The sequence below is a fragment of the Triturus cristatus genome, chromosome 2_1 (assembly GCF_964204655.1).
Source record: "Triturus cristatus chromosome 2_1, aTriCri1.1, whole genome shotgun sequence".
Lineage (NCBI taxonomy): Eukaryota > Metazoa > Chordata > Amphibia > Caudata > Salamandridae > Triturus > Triturus cristatus.
Window position 1 is genome coordinate 1,173,974,414 of NC_140581.1, and position 24,896 is coordinate 1,173,999,309.

Here is a 24,896-nt window from a genome sequence, read left to right on the forward strand (position 1 = left end):
CGGTGTGTACAACTACCGATTAGATAGTCAAGTTTGATCGTCTTCTCAGCGCTCCGCCAGGGCCGTTGCCGACCCCGGTGGGGCCGATACGAGGACCTCACTAAACCATCTAGAGGAAGTAAGTCGTAACAATGATCCTTCCGCAGGTTCACCTACGGAAACCTTAACGGCGGAGCGGCCCGAGCGACTGACGGCGCCAGCACGAAGCCCTCAGCTAGCCTCCTGTGAGCCCGGCCCTCCCTTGGCACACCCCGGCCGGCCGAGCGGTCTGTGGCCGCATGGGGCGCTCAGGTGAGGACTGGGACTTCGGCGGGCCTCTTCCCCCCCCCGGGAAGGCCCGACCGATGCACAAGGAACCGGGGATGGGGATGGCCCCCATCCCCTGTCCCTCTCCGAGACGGAACCCAAGCTCACCCAGCATGACCCCCCCCCCCAGCGGTGAGGGGGGGGGGGAAACAGGCTTCACGGACCCGCATCCACCATGAGCCGTTAATCCCCCAATCCTGGCAATTTCTCCTGACATTATGTCAGGAATCCCCTCCCGCACATGGATTCCCTCCCACGATGCCACTTCTGTGAACCTGGTGCGCTTGGAGGAGAGCGGACTACAACTCCCAGAATGCCCTCCGGCAACAATTGCCTTATGCAACTCAAGAGTTCTGGTTATACAACGCCGAGAGTACTACTTAAGGAGAAGATCACTGGGACTTGGCGTCAGATATTCTGATCTTTGCAGGAGTACCTGGTTAAGGTACACGGACCCGTTGGTGAGTTGAGCGGCGGAAGGAACATTCTAAGGAGCGGAGGAGAGGTGCTGGTGTGTGCTTCCTGCCCGTGTCCTGTCCCGTTCTGAGAGCTGTATTCAACGTCATTGGGCACAAGTCCCGTTGGTAGAGCCGAAGCTCCCAACGGCCTGACAATTTGGAGAAAACGAGGTTGGTGCGAGCTGAAGCTCCCAACCCTCGTTCCTTGGGTAAACACACGCTTAGAGCTAAGACGCTATCCAGGAGGTGTTTCCGCGTCTTTACCTATCCCAGTTAGCCATCGACACTCGTAGGAGGAGTGGCTGCTCCCATCCATTCTCTGCGCCACCTTGGGTATCATCACTTAAACCCGGATACAAGAGACGCACACTAGGAGGTGTTCCCAGCGTCTTTGTGTTGTGGCAGCACTCTGGGGGATACTGGTAGAGCAGCTGCTCCCAGGTGGTAGAGAGTCCGGCCGGGTGACTCCCACGTGCCCCCCGTAGATTCCACAACCTTGGAACTACCCTTCACAGCGGTCGAGTGGCATTGTCGGCCACTGCTTAGCACTGTGCCCTCCGCATGCACACCGGACCCGGTATGCTCCAACGGAGGACGGTTAGACGAGCTGTGAATGGGTATCGTACTTTAACTGGTGATCCCAGTACCGGTATTCTTTGTTGTCTGTAGTTGTGTATCTGTTTATTAAATCATCCTTAACCTCCATTTCTCTGGTCCGTCGTCTGTTGGTCCCAACCCCGAGAAAGCCAGGACGTTACAGTGGCAGAGACATCCCGGTCGGCGGTACCCATCTGACCACGCTGCTCCCCTTCCTGAGGTTCAGCCCGGGGTGGTGTGCGGTCTGTGGCCTCGCCTGAGCAGCGGACTGCTCCCAGTACTGACGGCGTCACTGGAGGTGAGCGGGATTGATGCTTGCACTGTCCCGGGCGCCCCCAGGTGGTAGTGGCGCTGTGACCGACGGGGCCCAACTTGCCCGCAGCAGTGGCAGTGGGGATCGTGATGCCCTGCCTGTTGTCAGCCTGCGTGCGGCGTCCCCACATCAGAAGATGGCCGCCCGCGCTTGAATGAGGCAATTGGAAGCAGCAGAGGAATTTGCTGTACAGCCCGCTTAGTGCTGCTCAGGGCCAGTCATCCCGGTCGGCGATAAACATCGGACCGCGCTGCCCCCCCCTTCCCGCAGTCCAGCTCATGGTGGTGTGCGGTCTGTGGCTTCACCTGCTGCGCGGAGTGCTTCCTGTGCTGGCAGCGCAATCAGGACTGACCCTTGCACTGCCCCGGGTGCCCCCGGATGGTGGTGGCGCTGCGCCTGATGGGTCCCCACCTGCCCTCGCGGGCTCTACGGGGTGTCTGGCCCGGAGGCCGGGGGCCTGCCGGTGGTGGCGGCTGGCTGGGGCTGTGCCTTCCCGGACTGAACTGCGTGGTGCCAACGAGACCTGGTGCTGGAGGCCACTGAAACCGCACATGAGTCGTCTCTTGAAGTCTTGACGGTGTCATTCCCGGTGAGTTGCGCCTGTGGCGAGCGTGTGGCCCTGCTGTTGCGGGATTGCAGGGGTCGGGCGCAATCTACGGAACTTCTGGAGAGGCTAAGGAAAAGGTAGGCCACCCCATGCCGGTCTGTGGTGCCACCGGTAGCGGCCCTTGGTGGGAGCAGCGGGGAGCCGTGCCCATGGAGTACTACCTGGGGGTCCCCGCTGGTACTGCCCTGCTGTGACCCGGCACCTGTCACCCTCAGTGGTCACCCCCGTGTCATCAGGTGCCTGGACGTGTGGCACCCCGGCACCGCGCCCGAGAAACGATCGATAGGGCAGTGGCAGCCCCCGCGGAATACCCTCTGCGAATGTTGGCGCGCACCTAGAATGGCCACTGTCCACTCAAACACCTCGTGGACTGCGCACATAGGGCGCAGTCACCAGTGAAGCAGCCGTCCGTGCAGGAGGCCGCCCCCAGGGACCTACGCATCACCTGAACTGGCATATAGCTGTGTGGCCTGCCGACTACACACACAGGCCTAACGACCGACGTGATCAGCTGCCACGCCCTCAGAATCCAGTTGTCTGGTGAGTCTATCCAAGGCCCCCGCAGGTCATCATCTGAGCTCTGGCTGTAACCAACTGGGTGCAGCGGCTACGCTTTGCTTTACCGGACCACACTCACGTGCACCTACCACGGGAGCGACCTCCCCTGTCAGTAACCTCCTCGCTGTCATACCGCTTTGGCTGGTGCCCACTTGCGAATGCCCACGGCGCAGCAGCTTGTGATGGGTCGAATGAGAACCAAAATGCAGCAGGGGCTCCTGCGCGGGAATGCTCTGGACCCTTTGAATCTGAGTACTGGTGGAGCAACGGAATCCACATCCACGGCCCTCGCAGCCAAAATGGACAGTGGAAAGAATAGGTGCTGCGCTGGAACACACCAGAACCTCCCTGGAAACCCGGATCGACAAGATCACCTTGGACTTCATCCTCCTACACGCCGATCATCGTAAATTTGGTGTCTTTCATTATAACATTGAACCATTGGGACTTTAAAAACATTAGTTAAAAACGGTATCCAAAGAAAAAAACGATCGGCACACCATCGGGGCCTGGGCCTTTGAGGTAGAGAAGGGATTAAAACAATGCAGCAGTGCAGTCACTGTAATAATGATCGGGGTGGCTGTATTGGGGCCGGTTTGATAATCATCATTAGGATTTTCTGACCCAAATATCGCAAGATAGTGGTACACCCAGTCTTAGATCCCACTATAAGCATCCACGTGGGAGAAGGTGTCTGCACCTAAAAATGGAGAATTCATTATCCCCCCAAAAATCTTTAGAACTTTTTAGAAAAGAGGCTAGCCACAATTTTCCCCATGCCTCCTCTTTTAAAACCACAAGTCTCTCCTGTCTACATTTTTTATATTTCCTTCGTAAGAGGTTTATCAGGGCAGTATTTCTTGGTTTTTCCTTTAATGCCTTATGTAGCCTGTTCAATGCTTTTGTGCAGGTCCTATCAAACCATCGTGGGGCTTTTCCTATGCTTGCCTCAAGATTAGATTTTAAGTTCCCCTCCACCACTTTCAACAGTGAGCCAAAGGCCTTCGCCATTCAAATCTAGTAAAGACATATAGCAATCTGCAAAATAATTTCGTCCTGGGTGAACCCAATTACACTAGGTCAAAAATAAATAAAGATGTATTAATTCCATTTTAGCACTATACCATTTCTCCTTGCTATTCTTGGTGCTAAAACTGTTTAGAATTTGCTACTGAAACAACCCTTCCACTGTAATGTAAAGAACAGTGCAGCATGGTCACTAAAAATGGGAAAAAAGGTTCCTATCTGGATTATAGAATTCTTAAAGGCAGTTGCCACTACACGATAATCTAGCGTTGATCCAGTCATGGGGTCACCAAAGGTTTTTGTCAGGACGCCTGTTTCTTCATCTGCAGGGTTGCACCTCTCTAGGTTTCTAATAACAATAAATCTATTTAATTCCTCCCCACATTTATGGTGAAAGATGATGGTGAGGTTACACCATACCATTTCAACCAGTCCACAAATTGGCCTTGAAGCTTTAATTGCCATAGCTGCACGAAAGTCACCCACCCACATTATATGTAGTGGTTTGCAATAATTTGCCACAGCATTTTCAATTTAATTTTCAAGAGAACAGATTACCTCTATCATAATAGCTGTAAACATAAACAAACAGATATTTTATTAGTCAACTAATCTTTTTGAAGGCAATATGGCAGAGTAGTCACCGTATTCACTTCAAATTAATAGATGGTGAGATTGCCAATCCGGGCGTGCATTCTGTACTAACGTTATTATACCTCCTCTCGCTCTTCCAGACCGAGATGGGTTTCGTGCATTCCACACCCCTGCAATTCCATCAAAAGACGCCATATCCACCTCCCAGGTTTCCTGAAGGCACACCAGGTCATAGCTATTAATGATTGCTAACCAATCTTCATTTTCCTTCTTCGCTCTAAGCCCCGCTATATTCCAGACAAGTACTTTAATAAATATCATGAGATAGCTACTAGGAGAGTGGTTTATCCGCAGGATAAAGAATGAGATAATATGAAAGTGCACAACTTCTCCGCTACCCTTTAAATCCTCCAAGGGTGCAAACCTGACTAGAGGCATGCGACTGTTTGATAAAGGCAGGTCTTCTGCATTTCCCTCGTTAGTGAAAAATGTTGCTGCAGCTTGAGGGATAAAAGGAGGAACAACGGGTCTGGAGATACAATTTAACCTCGTGGTAATCCTTAAATCTAGAACCTGGGGTTCTATAAAAAAAAGCCCGAGGGTACAGCATAGATTTGTGTGGGCGCCACAGGAAAATTAGGAATCATACCTAAAAGATGTTTCACGTAATACTGTTTCTTAAAGTTAATTACCACACAATCACCCCCAAATGATTTCCGAGTGTTTCCCACCCATGAAACTCTTCTGGCCATATTAATTTGAATGCCATAATATTGGCATTCAGAATTCATAGCGAATTTAGTTAGCCAGTGTGAGGCTTTATTCATCAATTGTTGGGTGGTTTCTATTTAATTACTTTTCAGGAGTGGGACATTTACTAAAATCATCACGTATGGGCATGCTGCTGGGGGGAGATGGAGGTTAAAATTACGAATGAATTGTCGTCCACCCCCCCAAAACCCCTCCCGGGTTTCCCCTTGAACAGTATGTCACTGGGTCTGAAACTGAGTGTTAGCCTTTTCTAGATATTGATAGTTTTTCTCAATCTCAGTCACAGTCTGTTAACATAACATAACCATTGAGGTATATGTTATGTTATGTTAAACTTTTATTTCTATAGCGCACGGCTACTCCGTGGAGTGTCCCGGCGCTTTATCGAGGCAGCTCAGTAAAACCGAAAACATAAAAACAGACTAAAGAAAAAAAGACAAAAAAAGACAAAGACACCCTACAGGTTAGGAAGAGCCTCAAGACGTGGCTTTTTAAACAGAAGGAGAGAAGAAGAGGACCGTAGGTCCAAAGGCAGAGAGTTCCACAACTGAGGGGCCCTCAAACTAAAAGAGCGACCCCCAGTGCGGGCCTTCCTCACCCGAGGAACCACCGCGAGAAACAAAGATTCCGACCGCAGAGATCTAACTGGGCGATAGTAAGACAATCTCTGCTGTAGATACCTCGCTCCGGTGCCAAATAGCGCTTTATGCGCCAGGGTCAGTGCTTTAAACATAATCTGCTTCCGGATAGGTAACCAATGAAGCGATCGCACCAGACCCGAAGCTCTCGCTCGCCTATGAAGGCCAAAGATGGCCCGGGCCGCGGAGTTCTGCACAACCTGCAGCCGCTGAACCAGATATTCCGGAAGACCTACATAAAGGACGTTTGCATAGTCCAATCTCGAGCCTATCAAGGCTTGCACAGTACTCTCAGAAGAGCACAGAAAGATCAAAGGCAGGAACTTCCGGAGCATCTTAAGCATACCAAAGCAGGTACCCACCAGGCCAGAAGTATGTGAGCTCAGTGACAAATTATTGTCAACCTTCACTCCCAGATTCTTAGCCACAAGCGATGCCTGGACAGGGCAATCCATACCTAATGGCCACCAGGCCTGCCAATCAGGGTCCAGAGAGCAGCCGAAGAACAGCACCTCCGATTTACTGGAGTTGGTCTTTGGCTGGTTCCAGCGAAACGGCCTTAAGGCAAACTCCAGCCAACCCCGGATGTTCTCTCCATCAAAAGCCTGGCCTTTCCCACACGTGAAAAGCAGTTTAGTGTCATCAGCGTAGGATACGATCCGGGCCCCAGAGGACTCCACCAGTGCCGCCAAAGGTGTCATAAAGATGTTAGAGAGTCGGGCTCAACACAGAACCCTGTGGAACACCGACTCCCAATGGCGACATCTCGGCGGAGCTCGGAGAGGCCCAGACCGTTTGTCGGCGGCCTTCGAGAAAAGATGTAAACCAATTGAACACCGTCCCCCTCAGACCGATGTCATAAAGTCTGGAGAGGAGCACCTCATGGGGGACGGTGTCAAAGGCCGCCGACAAATCCAGCATGACGAGCATGACCCTTCCTCCAGAATCCAGTGTCTCCCTGATGATTTCCGACACTTCCAGCAGTGCCGTCTCCGTGCTTAAATTAGGACGGAAACCGGACTGCGATGGATGGAACAAATCATTGGATTCGAGAAAGCTGGAGAGAACACCATGTACATGCTTCTCTGTGATCTTAGCCAAGGCCGGCAAAAGGGAAATCGGCCTATAATTGGCCAAGACCTCCGAGTCCAACCCAGGCTTTTTGAGGAGGGGGATCACCATAGCTCTTTTCCATGGCACTGGAACCCTCCCCTCCCTCAGGGAAAGATTCACCAAAGGGTTGACTAGTGGGTTAACCACGGCCGCCATCTTGGCCAAAAATTTGGCAGGACAAGAATCCAATGGTGAGCCCGATTTAAGGTTGGCCAGTAGAGCAAGAGAAGCATCGTCCGAGACAGGAGGAAACTCAGCAAAAACCGCACCCTGCGCGGGCGGGAAGGACAATCCGGCCATCGGACTGGAACACACCTCCACAGACCTCACTGGGAAAGAGTCCTGGATAGATTTTATTTTATCCGTGAAAAACTTGGCCAGATCGCAGACCCAGCGCTCCAATGGAACACTGTGGGCCACGTAGGATCTAGGCGCCGTAAACTCCCTTACCACAGTAAAGATCTCTTTACAAGAGTTGGAGGCAGTCTCAATCCTCCTGGCCAGATATTCCTTTTTCTCCCGGAGAATATCCTGATGATAGGATTTAATCATTATCCTATAAGCCGATCTAGCTTCCGGGCCATAGCGAAGGCGCCATGCCCTCTCGGCGACCTTACACTGTGCACGAGTAGCACACAATGCCTTCGTGAACCATGGGGCTGAGACCCTCTTAGCCCTATCCCGAGGGGCCATTGCGGGGGCCAGATCGTTCAGCCTCTCCAACCCTTATCCCTGCAAGGACTCCACATCCTGCTCTAAATCCCCTGTAAGAGGGCAGGGATGGTCTATAGCAGCCTGAGCCAGCAGCTCGGGTGTGACTCTATGCAGAGCCCTTTGAACAGTGCCATGCTGTCTGGGGGCGCTGCTGAATAATTTTTCGCCACCCAATACACCAAATCTGGCCAATCTATGGTCGGTCCAGAGCACCGGAAGAAGCTCCACATCAACAAGAGGAACCGAGGAGAAAACCTGATCTAAAGTATGACCCTTGTCGTGTGTGGAACCAACCAAAAAAGGGACAAGACCGAGAGGAGCCGTAATATCGAGCAGTTTTTTAGCATCCGGATCATTGTCATCGTCCATATGAAAATTAAAATCTCCTGCCAGAAGACAATGCTCCGTACTTAATGCCATACCAGATACGGCCCCCTGAAGATCATCAAAAAAAGAGCCCACTGGTCCAGGAGATCTATATACCAGTAGCCCTTTCAGAGCTTGATGAGGGGTTAATCTGATAGTGAAGGCAAGGGATTCCGCTCCTGCAATGGTGTTCAAAGAAGCGATAGAGCAGGTAGCTGACTTTTTCACTACTACCGCCACCCCCCTCCTCCCCTGCCTTTCACTCTGTCCTGACGAAAGATTGTATAATGAGGAGGAAAAGCCGCCCTAATATCCGGATTGTCTCCTGCTGACAGAAACTTGGTTGGGGGAGACGTCCAGAGTGGATTCTCTCTAACAAGTAGATCAAAGATCTCCAAGGCGTGCTTCCCTACCGATCTTGTATTCAGCATTAAGCAGAGATGTTTAATGCAGACCTCATCTCTCCGTAAAGGAGCGGCCGGGGCAAAACCTGGCGACCAGCCACAGGCAGGGCACAACCGTTTACCTCTGTAACGGCCCGGGAACACGGAGCGGCAAGCACAAGAAAAGCTTTGCAACGCACGTAGTTCCCTAGCAGTATAACAAATCGTATTACCCGAGCAAGGACTTACAGCCAGGCACTCTCGCCCCTCCGCCGCCTCCGGAACGCTGACGGACGCAGACGGGCAGGACTCTGGCAAGACTCAGGCAAAAGCGAGGGCAACCCCGCTGCGCGATCCCGCTGCGCTAGAAGGAACGGTTTAAATAGGTCCTCCAGATAAGGTCCTCCCAGTCCCAGAAGGACGCTACAAGATGACGCTACCAGAGCGCCACTGCCCAACCCAAAATGGCGCCCAAAATCGGAGCGCTGCAGATTCAAACTACCAGGGAGCCCGGACCCGCTAAAAGAGCGGTGAATCTCCAATATTATGTGCAGGTAAGGGGGGAGTCCTATCACCCAGCAAGGAGAGAGAGCGCAGTAAATAAGAACACTAAAGCACGCTAGCGCTTTTTAGCCTTTTCTAGAGAGCCACCCCTCCGGGCAAAAGCATCCAACTTTGGCTTTCTGTATCCTTCTTGTGCAACATACTGCAATGATTAGTCAACTGATCCAAATTAGCTATATTAACAGGGGGATACAAGGGGTCTCACCTAGCTGTAACATTTATATTGGATCAACAAAAAATGATTTTGATTTCTTGTTTCCATATCATTATATATAACCCCCCCTCCCATTCCTGTTCTCCCTTTAACGTCAACTACCTTAACTACCTTAGATACTAAAGCTAGTGCAGCTTTTCGACGGTCAGGCTCTAGAATGACCGTTGATTGTGCTTCGGTAAGTATCGTAGATGCGGGCACGATACATTTACACACACCTGCTGAATTCACCCTCAGTTACCCGGTACAGACTTTTAACCCTCTATCAATAATTTTCGCCATCTGTAGTTCAATGCATTCAAGTCCCTTCAAAAGTGGTTGTAGCAAACGGGACAAGAGACTTTCAAGATCTTGGGGAGGGTAGCCCGACTTTCTGGGGCCAGGTATAATCTTTTTGGCCGGGCCCTTTCCTCCACCTAAAGTCGTAGATGGATTTTGCTGGCTATGTAATTTGCCTCCTCTCTTTTTCTTCACTGGTGGCTCAGCAGGAGAACCTGTAGAATTTGAACAAACCGTGCCATTTAACTGAGAGTCTGTAGTCCGTATAGAAGCCCCTGGCTGCATAATAGCCACAGTCCCTACCCCCACTAACTCATTTATGGGAGCAGTATGATGAAGAGGTAGCAATACAGGGTCCACCTCACCTCCTGTAAGTCTTTCCTCTGCTCTCTCAATTTCTTTTGACAGTGCGGGAACAAGGAGGAGATAATACCTTGGACTCCTTTCTTATGTAGGCGGCCGATGCACTCACAGTGTTATTTTCCTTTTCCCCATGTTTTATCCAAGATTTTAATAGGGTGGCCCAGTCCAGCCTCCTTTGGGCTCCGACAAGTGGGGATGGACCCGCCCAAGGCCCGCGCGTGTCCCGCGCCGCGGGCTGGTGTCTGTCCTTTTTAGCACCTCCTGGCACTTGGAATCACGGGAGATGGAGTCCAGGCAACACCCACACACCGGAACTCCCTCAGCCGCTACCAATAAATTATTAGTGTCCCCTATACCATAATATGCAGGATAATCCTGTTGCCTTGTATCATACAGTTTAGTAAAACCATGGACCCTGCGATGCTCCTGAATAGTCGAATCTGTAACATCAGAAGAGCCATTTGAGATTTTAGGGGCGTTAACTACCATCCAGAACTGCATTTTGGTGTTAGTTACAAAGGCCTTTGCCAACTGACCCCATGCTTCCTGCCTGATCTTTTCCTTCCTTGATTTGAGACCTTCTTTGTAGAGCAAGCTGCATCTCCTTGTATCTACTAGGTCCTTGGGTACGCTGCTAAGTGCTGGTTTAAAAGGGATACGAGCCCTGGCACATGATTTATCACACCATTTATTTGGTCTTAAGCCCTGTTGAAGATTCAATAGTGTAATAGGATCTCAGTGCAATTATCAATTCTCCTCAAAGGCCCCCATTATCACACTCTCTTCGAGTTCATCGCTGAAGCACTGATTAACATGGTCTATCTCATTTTCCACTAGTGAGCTAAAAAAGCCTGAGGGTCAATGTTTCTCCATTTGAGGCAAAAAACCCCTATTCCTAGTTTACTGAATTGGACAAGTCACCTTATTGTCACATGCCACAGGGAGCCCCACTACAAAACCTAACACAAGTGGATTATGATCACCCTGGTGACTTCCTATAATCTGAAACTTAGATTATTTTCCTGCCCATACTTTATCATTGATCCCATACCTCTATCTAGACTCTGTTGTTGTAACTAGGAATGTCACCTCTTTCAAAGTCTCCTTGGTATCAAGGTCAATACAAATTAGGATTCTAAGCATTTATGATCTTTTATTCACAGCATTGCCACAGAGATTGTGATTGTGGAGTGTGGAGCCTGCCTCAGGTAATCTTTCACATTTCTATCACCTGTGGTGGAGCATAAACTTAGAAATTAGGATTAATTCATTAAATTGAAATCCCCTCCCCATATATCAGCTAAAATCGTATCTAAGGCCGAGGCAAGGGCATCAATGAATTACTGTTGATGGTGCTTAAATTTCACCTATGGATTTAGGCATTACTAAATGAAACTCAAAGCAGCTTTTGCCAGACATAAACTGCATTTTAAAATGCAGACATTTGGTGGATGAAAAGTGAAAAGAATGAATGGGGCCTAGGTGAACCTGCCGCCGGTGCAGGGGATCGAACCGCAAGCCCCTGTGTTCTGGAGTCAGCTGCCCTGGCTGCTGCACTGCACCTCTTTTAATTATTGTAAAATGTATTCTCTGTTTCCTCATAAATAATACTTTTTTGTTGGAGAAAATGTAATTGAATCATTTAGCACATATTCAAATATCCTAATATCCTGCTAAGGAAGCAATGTGTTACAAGAACTTGCCTGATTGATGACGTCAGCCCATGAGGTGTCACTGTTTTCTGAAACTCCAGTTGGACGAAGTACGAAGACCAAGTCACATGTTTTGTTAGAAATATATACTGGTTGCTAGGTAAGATGTGGGGGTCTTTCTTATGTTTTTCTTTTTTTAGCAGGATGCTTGCAGAATCACACAGCTCCCACAGGGAGGAGGGGCCCATGGGCAGCTTCTGTGGAAGACACACAGAGGCAGACCGAGATGAAAAGCATGAAGAGGGGGAACCACCTGAGGGAACGAGGGCAGATAAAGCATAAAACATAGTTAGTCAGATGCTAAAACCCTGACTTTGTAGAGACTTATTTGTCTTATGCTTATTTCTCTTTAATTATGGGAGATTTTGCAATTATTATTGATTTAGCTCCATGCAAAACTCTTGCATTATATTTATTGAACTCTTTGAGTTCTGACTGACATTTATTCCTCATTTTCCAAAGAAATAGGGATTCCTTCCTTTATGGAGCGCTTTGGAAAAAATAGAATTAATACAGAACATATTGTAGATTCCATACAATTTTCAATTCTGTAACCTGATTAGTCAGATATCAAAGAGCCAGATAATGAATAACCATTCATTTTTGTTGGAAAATAAATCCCTTTAAAACTACTCACAACTCTAATTAGTGCCTTAAATATTTATTTGCATTTGCTTAAATATTTATTTGCATAAACATGAGAAAAGCAAATGCAAAGTCTACTTTTGGTCATCACATGGTGCCAAAGGTCCATCGCCTTTGAGGGGAAAACAAGGGGTAATGGTATTTTGCATTGGGAGATTACTGTGAAATTTCCGCTCCATCAGTTTGGTAGCAGACTTCTGGTTATACACTTTGACCAACAGGAGAAGCATTTAGGTTAATGCCTAAAATGAGCTACAAAATAATTTCCCAAGTTAGATAAATGTCCAGATCCTCCAAAAGTCCTGATTCAAATGCCCAGAACTTGAAGACCGGCAAAGCGGTACTGGAAGGTAATGCGAGAAGGTGATTGCTGAAGTGGTGTGAGTATCAATAGGGTTGTGAAATGTTGCTAATATGCTAAAATTAACTTTACTTAACTCTTAACTTTACCCTTCTTCGCTCATTTTATCTTGTCTTCTATGCTCTTTAAATGGTTTCTAGCAACGGACCTAACCTGTAACTGATGTAACTGTGTAACAATGTGGAACCGCATGTAAAGTGTTCTGATACCTCCGGGTCTAGCCAGCGCTATATCAAACGCTTCAAATAAAATAAAATAAAAATGAAATAGAAGGCATTATTAGTAGTGTTGAAAAAATAGTAAGGTTTTGACTGATGATGACATTTTGTTCATTAGACTTGATGGTTTTATTGATTAAATTGGTAATTGATTAGGACAAAATTATTAATTCTGTCCTAATCAAAATTATTAATTCTGTTTATTAATATTTTGTATCATTGATACATGTTGTGGTCCGTCGTTGACCGTAAGAAAGACTGGTCTGGAGTGGCCTAAGATCCAGGGATGATATTAGCCTTATGGGCAGGTTTAGTGTGGCATACACCAAGTAGTATTGTGTTGCCTGCTGGTGTGGTATTAAGCAACAGATGGGTTGTTAATATTGCATAGGGGACTTTGAAGTTAGTATAGTGGAGATTTATTTGGGTACCTTTAGAAAGCGCAGCTGAAGAAGGCCTAAGAATTTTCACTTGATGGAGCGACATCGCTATCCAGCTAGTAGATTCAAACGTCAATCTCTTAAAGAATTATTTTGCTATCTCTTGCTTTGTCTGCCTCACTAAAGAAAGTTTGTTCTGTGTTGTTATTTTATAATTTATTGCCGATTATGTTTGTAAAGGGAGGGTCAGTAGCAGGATTTAAACTGACTGAAATTGTGAAAAGATTGTTGGGAGGTAAATTCAATTTCATTTCTGCAATAGTTCAATGCAATGTATATTCTCCAGTTTCTTAAAGCCTTTAAACAATTTTAATTGGTGATGCCTCTGAAGGAACACCTGTGCATTTTATGTTTACCAATTTGGGACAAAATTCATGTTAGTGATCTTGCACCATTGGTGAACCCACAAAGAAGGAGGGTCCTTTGAGGTTTCTAAAATATGGTCCTTTTGAATTGCAAATTATTGTCAAATTAAGGGAAGTGTTATGTGAATTAAAGACACCATCTAGAGCTACACAATTTGAAGCTTTAAGCATGTGAAAAAAAACAGCAAGAGACAGAGGATAAAATGGTAAAGCATCAGAGAGAGAAGAGAATTAATAATGACAAAAAGCTTCAAATAAATAGTTAACAATGCATCCAATATTTCATCCCTTAAATCACTGAGTGTACACCACCTTATGTGCTCCCCTCTACAAATACTGATAGTGCACCAGTAAGTACTACAGTGGCTACTGCTTTTGTTGAACCATTAAGAGAAATACAGATAGAGAGAACTGTGCAGACATTCCATACTGACCCACAACCTTTTGATTCAGTACTGACAGTCACAATTGAAGCAGTAACACCTTTAGACATCACTGATTCAGTACAAATACTTCAAGCTACATTTGCATAGACAGTGCCTAGACAAATTGTCCAAATTAATATGGTCCCACTCAAAAAGTTCAGTCACAAAGAGCTGCAGAAGGAGTAATTATGTCAAGGTTTATTTCAGAAACTCAGAATTCACAGATTATTGAACAGAAACTACCCCAGACAGTCCAAGCATTGAAAGATGGGGGGAAATTGGTCTTTACAACACAGGGAAAAATGAATATATTTGGAGATGGGATTTTTCAAACACGTTTTCAGGGAGCAGCAGTGATTAAAAAGACATTAACCCAGTCCCCAAAAAAGAGAGACAGCACGGGGAAGAAATTAAGCTATGTTTCGAATTTAAAAATTTAACATGAAGAAATTATCAGGGACTGTTTAATTATTTTTCCTGACACTGGTTCACACTCTCATGATCTAATTTCCCTGCGTAAGGTAAGTACATAATGTGCAGTAACTACACATGACAGACTGACTGATTTGGCTCAAAAACATGGAAAACTTCCTGAAACACAAACGTTTCTGTAATGAAATTAGTGTATATACGGATGATGAAGCGAATGCAGAAATGCTGAACGCATTGTCTCAATGTGTAATTGCATTCAAAAATATATTTCTTCAGGAATGCAATGGGTTTGAGAAATTAGTGGACAAGCGGGCAAGGAAATAAGAAAAAGCAACCACCAGACCTAGCAAGGAAACTGGATCAAAAAACAAAACCACCAGACCTAGTTGAGAAAAAAATTAATTGACAAGCAAAAGCTTCTCCCTCATCCTGTTTGAGAGAAATAGTGGGAGAAGTGCGTGTTCATGTGCCTCAGAACAAAAGTGAACTTGCAGCATTTCTGAACACCTTCCCAAAGCTGAGAGAAAAAACTATGCTGTGGTGCCCACAAGTTGATGGATTTGTTGAAATTTCAAAGGAGTTGTGTATTAATTTGAAAATGTTGTTTGACACTGAATTGTGGTTTGAATCTAAATTTGTTGTGCAAGGGCCAGGTGAGGAGACAATGACAAATGTTTGCATGAATGCACCACCATTTTCTGTTATGGAGAAAATTGAAGCAGTGATTATTTTTCTGAAGGGCTGAGTGCCAGCAAACGATCTTAATTAGATAAATATTAAAAGAACCACACAAGAGCTAAAAGAATTTGTTGTTGAAACTCTAGACACACACTTTCACAAAACTCATGAACACAGTGCGAGAGAATGTCCCGATGCCAGTGACATCAGTGTGCGCGTACAGCAAATATTGGTTGGTTTGCAAAGAAAGCTGATAGATGGGATTCTGAAGGATGAAGGATAATGTACTGCTGGACAAGGAATGAAGCAGAAAATGTTTGAGCAAACTCCCTCTGTCCCATCATTGATTCTGAAAACTTCTTTGAGGAAGAACAAGTTGTTTCACAAGCAGAAATAACTCTCATTCTCTACAAACAACACCTTGTAACTCAAAGGTGCTCATGCAAAATTTGGTGTTTAAAGGCAAGAGGTAGTGCTGGAAAAAAGTGTCCTTTTGCCATCTTTGTGTGACATCCATACCTGAATTTACACAAACCAAAACACCTCTAACGAATGTGAGCATTGGAAGAAGAAATGGAAACTTAAACCTGACGTAGTAAATGGAAATGCAAACGCAGAGAGAAATGCACATAACATTTGCATTTGCTGAGCTGGCACATTTTTTTAATTCAGTAACAGGTACTAATGACAGAAGTTTGTCAAGCCCAGATGGTCCCACAAAATATGGGAAATTTTACAATTAATTTAAATCAGTTGTCCAGAGCAAACGTAAATTCTTTTCAGAAACAAAAGTCGTTTCAACAGGTTGCTGTATTAGAAATGTTAGGAAAGAATACCAAAGATGCAGGAGTTTTAAACAATGGGCTAGCTAATGTCTGAAAATGAGAGTTTTAGCCCTAAGTGTGGTAAGTCTGGACCTTCCACTGTTTTCACAGAGACCTTACAAACCCAGTTTTAGAGAGGGTTGCAGCAAAAATAGGCTCGTTTGAGACAAGTTATCAATTTTTTGTCTGTGACTCAAGCATTGTAGGCCTGACAGGAAAACATTGGTTTTTGCAAATTGGTATTTAAACAGCACAGATTACTGTACACCAGATGATGTCAGATTCCTGATGAAGATGTACAGTTTAAAATGGCCCAAAAAGAGACAGCTGTAGTAGTGTTTTCAGAAATGGCAGTTGAAAAATTACTCTCTGATTTGAAAAAAACAGAGAATACAGAAGTAAGGGAGTTTACAGAGAAAGATGTCAGATTGATCAGAAATGTTCTGCACGTCTTATTAAATTAGAATGAGATGTCTATTTTAGAAAACCATCAGTTGCAGCAATATCACCCATAATTTAGGATAAACTGAATAAAGGATTTTTTATGGAATTGATTGGAAGTTCATGTAACTTTCTGATCACAAGTTTACAGAAACTAAGTGAGAAGAACAAAATAGTGCAGGAGATTAACAGCATAATTGTTCCATGCTGTCCTATGGTACCGAATCCAGCCAACATATTTTTTCACATTCCATGTGCCAAAGAATGGTTTACTGTTATTGATTTTTGCCGAGTTCATTCTCATGCAATGGCACTGTGATATAGTCAGGAGTACTGTCAAAAAGAAGATGAATATTTGGGAGACACAATTGGAAAAGGAGCTAGTGCGTTTCTGCCGGTACGACGACGGAGACTTGTGCGAGTGATTAGTTCGAGGTTTTCCATTAAAAAGGTACAGTAATATAGAACGTTGGGCAATTTGTTGTCGGTTAAATGCTGAAGTTCGTAGTCTTCATTATTAGGAGGCATTTCTGAATGAAGTACTTTTTCTTCCTCAGAGTTGCACCTTACATTGGAATAGGTGGTGGTCGTTTAAATCTATAGCAGTGCGTGTTTCATCTTTTGAATGTGGCACTTGATTTAATCCCAAGGTAAGAGACTCCTGAATAAGCTATAGAATAAGTATAGGTACTGCCTTTATATTGTAAGTTAGTTCCGCGCTAGAGACTATGTAGCATCTCTCGTGATTTTTCATTACAGCTGACTACTTGCCAACAGGAAATTCTCAAAAAGACATGCAAAACAATTCCGGGTGCCTCTGCTTCAGTGAGTGCCCATCCCTTTCTTTAATACCACAGTAAAAACCAGGGTTAAGTTTCTTGAGGGCACATTCTTTTACTGGGATTATGGAGTTAAGGGTGACTGGTTTTTTCCTTGATTTTGTCTTCGGTGAGTATTTGTTCTTTGGTATATTTTAGTCGTTAGTGTTCCTCACACGATTGTTCTTGTGTTTTCACGTATTCATTTTTTGTTGCTTTATTTATGGACACTTTTGGGTGTGCAACACGTGGATACACGGTGACTGGCACAGAGATATAGACAGTTTCAGTAACGTTTAGACACTTTATGTGTTATTTGAATATTTGTTCAGGTTCTTCACTCACCCTTGTCCTGAGGATGCCAAGATTATTTTAGAGGCCGAAACGCGTCCGCGTCGACACATTACAACATAAGGAGTCTGATAATATCATTTGATTGTGTAAAAAATAATAAATTCCAAATTCAATCATGAAATTTAGGTTCAGGAGTAAATAGAACCGATAGTGTACCTACTGTATGGAATAGGTGGTTTTATCACACACAATGAGGTAGACACCTTGTTCGTTTTCACCCAATTAGTCCAAAAAGAACGATTCTTTATTTGTGATCTGTATAGGAAAGTTATTTGTTGTTTTTTCCGTCATATACAACAATTATATACAAATAAGTGTGTATATAGATGTGTATATATATTGTGCTTTTGAAAACAGTGTTTAAAATAGAATGAAGTAATTCCGGATTATAATAATTAAAATATGTAATCCTGCTCTCTGCGGTATGTGATTGTCCTATCATTCATTTTTTATGATTTAAACAAGAAACATTGTTCCAATAATAGGGGAAATGATAGTCCCTTATTGAAAAGTATGACTATATATTGATTCCTCCTTACCATTTTGTACATTTACTAGTATATCGTTCTTTACCCAGGTATAGGAGGGTAATTTGGGTAAACCCCCACAATTCTTTAAACACACTAGAAAGAGTGGAAGCAATTCACCTGATGAATCCACCTCAAATTAAGAAAGAATTGTAATTTGCATTTGTAGAGCGTATTATCACCGTCGGGTCTCTAAGCACTGTAAGAGAGAGCCCTACCCTAGCACGTGGGGAGATGTTATAGATTTGGTTGTGCCCCAGGCTTCCGCATAAAGGATTGTTTCTAGCTTCTTCCTGAAAGGGAAAAGGGTGTGTTACTTGCGCTGAGTCTCCGTCAGCTTGTTCCAGAGTAGAGGAATGGAGGTTGAAAAGGCTCTTCCTCCTTTAGAGGTCAAGCTAAAGCGGGGGCAGGCCAGCAAGCCAGCCTCTGAGGACCGTAGCACCCTGCTTGGAGTATAGTTGGCTAAACGATCTTTAATGTAAGTTAGGGCTTGGCCATAGATGGCTTTATGCGCAGTGCAAATGCCCTTAAACTTGGTTCTCTGCCTAACCGGGAGCCAATGCAGCTGACATAGGAGGGGGGTGGCGTGGGCCCTCCTAGGCAGTCTAAAGATTAATCTGGCAGCATCATTCATGATGACCTGTAATCTGGCCAGCACATTTTCTGGGAGGCCGATGTACAGGGAGTTCCCGTAGTCTAGTTGTGACACTATCATGGCCGATATAGCCATTCTGAGTGTGGCGAATGTGAGAAGTGGGGCATGTTTCCGTAGCTGTCTTAGCAGGTGTCAGCAGGTCGACACATGTTCCTACTACTGCCGAGTCATGGAGAGCTTAGTATCGATTTTGATGCCCAAGATTTTTACGGCCAGGGCCGGTTCAGGATTTGTACTCTGCTCTTGTGGCCAAAAGAGGTCGCTCCAGGGGTTGGAGTCTGTGGTGATGGCCAATACCTCAGTCTTATCAGGATTGATTTTAAGGGTATTGGTGGTCATCCAGTTAACAATAGATTTTAAAATGTTTTGCATTCTTTTGTGTGCGGCCAGGGAGTTGTCTATCTGGATGCTAATTTGAGTGTCGTTTTAGATCTAACATCCATGAGGTTCAGTGCAGCTATCAGGGGCTGGACGTAGGCATTGAATAGGAGGGGTGACAACCAATGTTACCTCTAATTTTTTTCCTCTGTGTGCAGCAGTGTAAGATGTGTATGCACTGCAACCAAGGCTATGTGCGCCAGTAACCAGACTGTGCGTGTGGGTGCAGCGCCATATATCACTCCAAACTTTTGCTTAAAAAAGTGAAAAGACGGTGCATTTCCACACATACTTCACCACGTGAACAGTGTTAAGGCAGGTTTGAAACAGTCCCACATAGCAATTTGAAACCTTGTTGCTGCATTTCTTTTCTTAATAGAGCTGGGCTGCGGGGTTGATTGTGGACACTCGTTAAAGTTTTCATGGTAGTTGCAGCTCATGACAGTTAACGCTTTCATGTTAATCGCAGCGCCTAAGTTCTTATAACTTTATTTTTCGCAGGTTCAGGGCTGGGGTAAGGCCGCATTAGGCGTTAGACCAATACATTAATCCTGCAATCATTAAAATGTGTTAGAGTCCGCATCACCACATGCATTCTAGCGCCCATCTGACTATACTGCAATTGAGGCACCCTGCCAATGAGGCAGCACCAGCATGCTAAAATTGTCTAACATATTTAAGCATGCAACTGTGCACTCAAATTAAAAATGCTATGTGTCACTCCACACACAAAAAAACTATGTTTTTCCTCCAAATTCAGAATGTTACTCGAAGACTTCTGTTGGATGGCGCTGCACTTGTGCTACAACATGGGTCCCAGATCACAGACCTTCCTTCATGAACCCCTATTTTAACATCAATGACACTAGACGCTTTATTACGAGCAATAGATGCATTAATTTCACACCTGCTGCTGCCAGAAAGTTAGAAATTGACACTCATCAGTAAAACATATCCTATATCTTCTTGTGCCCCACCGAACTCTTTCATTATCCTCACTGCTTTTCAGTGTCTGCACGAGACCCCTGGAACACCTAATTGCGCAGTGCGTAGTGCAATTCAAATGTATGAGGACTAAACTACAAATCAGAAATCACGAAGGATCAAAGCAAGATCAAGGGGTGTCTCAGAATCTGTAGAGACCTAATCAGCTCTCACTTATCAACAAGTTGTGTCTATGTCACTGATCAGGACAGCTTCAGCTTTACCCTAGCCTTTGATGGCCTTAGGAGCATGGACACACTGCAGTTCCCATTCTAGAATAATGTAGCAAGAAAAGTTGGAACACAGATACCTGATTTGACACATTTCAATGATCATATAAATCAGCAAATTGCAACTCATGATGCTTATAAAGGTTCTCCTTTACTGCAAGAAAAGCAAGATAGAATGAAAATTCTTTTTAACTGCCTATCAAAACTAGACTACTGCAATGTAGTCTATGCCAGAGCCCACAAAAAATTAGACACAGAAACCCTAGAGGACCCAGAAGCGGGACGATCAGATTTGCTTAATTTGGATTAAATCCGCTCACATCACATAGACTCCCGAAGAGCACCACTGGCTCCCAGTAGAACAAACAAAAATGAAGTAAAAAAATATATCTTCACTTCACTTCAACCATACTATCCAATTAGGAAGCTTAAATCTGATCGCACCCCTCATGCTTCAAAATGAAGAAAGATGGATCTTTGCACTCAAACGTTTTTCCCTCCAACTGCTGGCCTATTCAAGGAAGCCTTGCTTTATCTGTCTAGAAGCTCTATTAACCCTAGGCGAGCGAAGGTCTTTACAGAGGATAGAGCCACGAAACATGAATACGCCACTGAATCTAAGTCCCAACCACCTCTCGAAGAAGGGGGTAGAACCTCACAAATGTAAAATCTCAGTGCTGCCAAGTGGCCTGCGTGTGCTGCACAAAAACACGCGGATGGCACAAGACTAGCCACCATGGCAATGATGCGCAACACTCCTTTGAGCAAACCTGTCAGTTCAACTTTGATGCCAGAATAAATTGGCACTTCAGCTGTAGTAGAGTGCTGGTTAAGAATGTTAAACATTATATACACTTTTTCCTTAAACGGTAGCAGCACAGCAGAATTGTATCTTGCAGGTTTTACGGGTCATACAGTGAGAATTAAAAAAAAATGCGCAGGTAAGTTATAAAGCTCATACAGTTCAAAACAATTGTCATTGGCTCTTCACTCCGAGTCAAGGTGTGTTGCTAGGAATGTGCTGAAAACGTCCCTTCAAAACTGCTGCAAATTAATAGGAAACAACTGCAAATCTCGGCCACTAGGCCCATCCAGTCATGTTGTTTCCGAGCACGCCCAGAACTATATGTACGCTGCTTGGTCTCCAGCCTTGCCTTGGTGTTTGCTCTACATTGGCCTTACCGGTTATGAACTGGACTTTACTCCAGCAATCCACGCCGGAAGGAGGTGCTTCTTTCTTCACACGTGTTCTGTTGCAAACTTGTTGTTCTCATCGCTGTCACTTAAAAGAAGCCGTTCGACCGCAGAAACACCCTGGACACAAATGGAACAGAGCAAACGTGACTGTGATGTCTTTTCTCTCTCTGTCTCTGGGTCCACATATTGATATACACTTCACGGTGAAATACTCACCGAATATAGGCCACAAACGGGAAAAGGGACACAGAAAACACACTAACAACAAAAAAACACATACACAAATACCTCACTGGTGGCACTTTATTGACACATCGTTTGCAATACCATGCATTTTAGTTTCTGTTTTAGACAAATGTACATCAAGTTGCAAAGAAAAACACGTTTAGCTTCGGAGCTGGCCTGCTGTAAAAACAGAACACTCCCAAACAAGTCCAATCACGGAGCCGGAAACGAAAAATTCAGAGTCACAAATGAATCGAACATTAAGCAAAAGGGTGCCGCTGCGCATCGTTTCCAACCACGTGAAATACTCTCACCAGCGCAGCAGCTCATTGTCACCCTACATTTGGCACGTTAATTGCTGTATTCTGAGCCTTGACAATTGGTATGCGTTTATTAATTAGGGATTTTTAATACAGCACAGGCCGCATGACATTGAGTTTGGATACCGTAGCGCTAAATAACTAACTGGTGGTCTACTTGTCGGCGAGGCATCTCTGGGCACATGCTGAGGCAATGAGATGTCTACATGACGTCCTGCACACACCGGGTTTCTTCAAGTGCTGATCAGGACACCCTCTTACAAGAGCTTGGAATGAACGCACACAGGAGCAAGGTAGTAAGCAACTAATCAATAGGCAGAGGGCTACATCAAATGACTTGAAACCACAAGCACAGAACTGAAATAGAACTGTATCCCAATTCTTTATCTGGAAGCAATGGTTTTTTATACGAGTGCCCCCTATATCGCTAGCACGCTACTTTAGAGCACTTCGAAACACTAAGCGTAACTTTTTTGTGGAACTAGTTTCAGCTTTGTTTAGTATGGAAATGCGTAGCAGGCAGCAGACTTTAGCTGTGTTTTGTAGACTTGCTGCATTTCTTTTTTTATGTAGAGTGAAGCTGTGGGGCACATTTATTTCTTTTGTTTTGTAGAGTGAAACAAAAGCACACAATCAAGTGCTACCTCCTTGATCCCACAAGCTGCCTCTCCGCAACCAGGAAATGCCTGTTTTTCCTGCCACTCGCCTTTTAAAGGCAGCAGCGCGAATGCTCTCTGGGGATGTGTGTGCGTGCCACACATACAGCACTGCGCACTCAGGGGCACAGAGGTGCACGCTGGCTTTCGCGCGCACCTTAAAGGGAACAGTGGTGACAACGCTGAGCCCTGTGGTACCCCGCACGAGAGTTTACTGGAATCAGACACCTGGTCAGCCAGCTGTACTCTCTGGGATCGGTCGTTGAGGAAAGATGTGAGCAAATTAAGGGCCGTGCCCTGGATGCCTAGCTTCCAGATCTGCGACAAAAGTTGGTCGTGATTGACCGTGTCAAATGCCGCGGATAGGTCAAGAAAAAGCCATGCGCCCTGGTTTTTGCTAATCGGCCTTGAGCCTGAGTTCATCCAGCACTGCCAGCATTACCATTTCCGTGCTGTGATGAGCCCTAAACCCTGCCTGATTGGTTTTCAGGAGGTATTTTGCTTCTATGTGGTGTGACAAGGATTTCAGCACGTGCTGTTCCAGCACTTTCGCCAGGAATGGGATTTGGGAAATCGGCCTGAAGTTTTTTAGGTTCGTCACGCCTGCCCATGTTTTTTTTTTTTAGAAGTTGGATGACACGAGCTTCCTTAAAATTGGTGGGGATGTGGCCCGACTCTAAAGATTGATTTAGTAGCGAGAGGACCTCGCTTTCCATCCCTGGTAATGCCAACGTGAAGATCCTCGATGGGCAGGTGTCCACAGGTGACCCCGTCTTAACCCGCCCAAATAAGGGAGACCAGGAAGTTGAGGTTGAGCATGGGGAAGACGGTGAGTCGTTTTTCTCTTAGCGTCAGAACCCCTGCCCCCCACATATGACAAAGGACAGTAGGGGTAAGATGAATCTCCGTCAGTAGGTCTTTCACTTTCTTTGGAGGATTGCAACAAGTTCCAGTCCTTCTTCTCAAGCAGAAGGGGGGCCTTTGTTTCTGAGCTTGTCTCAGCTCTTTAAGAATCCGAAAGGTCTCTTTCTGTGTATTATGTCAGAATTCTATGAAACTAGGATTTTGGCTGCTACTTTCCTTGTTAAAATTGCTTTTTTATAGACTGCAAACATAGAATGATATTCTAGCCGGGCACCTGGGTCATAAGCTTTACGCTAGGCTCTCTCGCACTGGCGAAGGGTTTGTTTCATTTTCCTTAAAGCCTCTTTGAACCCGGGGGCCCCTTTACCTTTGTCCCTTACTCTTTCCCTGTGCATTGGGGCTACCATGTCAATGGCGTTCTTCAGCCTTGCAGACAGGAAAACCTTGATGTAGAAAGCGCCACCCTGTGTTGGACTTGGGGTGGCTGATTTATGTTGGGTGTTAACCAGGTCGTCGGCCCTGATTTTATTCCAAGCCCGCAACACTTTCCACTCAGGGGGGAAGGGGGGGGGGGGAACGGGCTGCTTGTTTTGTGGGTGGAAACCGGCCTCTGATTAAATGATGATCAGACCAGGCACAGGGACTGATAGCTGTTGGGCTGGTAAATGGATGGGATGTCCAGACCAAATAGACAATTAGTGAATGTTCCTACTCATGAGAAGGGCCACATACTCGGAGTTCCAAAGAGATCAGCGCCTCATCCAACTGTTTGGCCTGGCTGTCTTTGGGAATCTGATCCCAGTGGAAGTTAAAATCCCCCATTACCAGGATACATTGATACCGTGAGCGGATATCGTTGACTAATTCCGTAAAGAGCTGAACAAACTTGGGTGGCGTTCGCGGGAGACGGTACACTATCAGACAAACAGGTAGTCTAAGATCTGCCCCTCAATGCTTTCTGCACATGGTCTGTGAGCAGATGTGTTGGGGGCTGTCTTTCGCTGTTGATAATACAGAATCGCCACTCCACCCTCTCTTATACAACAGACCGGGCAGTATAAGAGGGCAGCATAGTTCAGGGCATGGCGGCTACCAAGTCCGGAGCTGAGGACTCCTTGAGCCAGGTTTCTGTGACTCCTAGGATGTTCAGGGGGTCGTCTTGGAGTAGCGAGAAGACCTCAAGACTGTGTTTCTGCAGGGAGCGTGTATTAGGGGTAGCCACCCTTAGTCCCCGTGTGCCAGTGAGCCTGGGCAGCCTAGGAAGATGGGTTATGGGGCCTAGG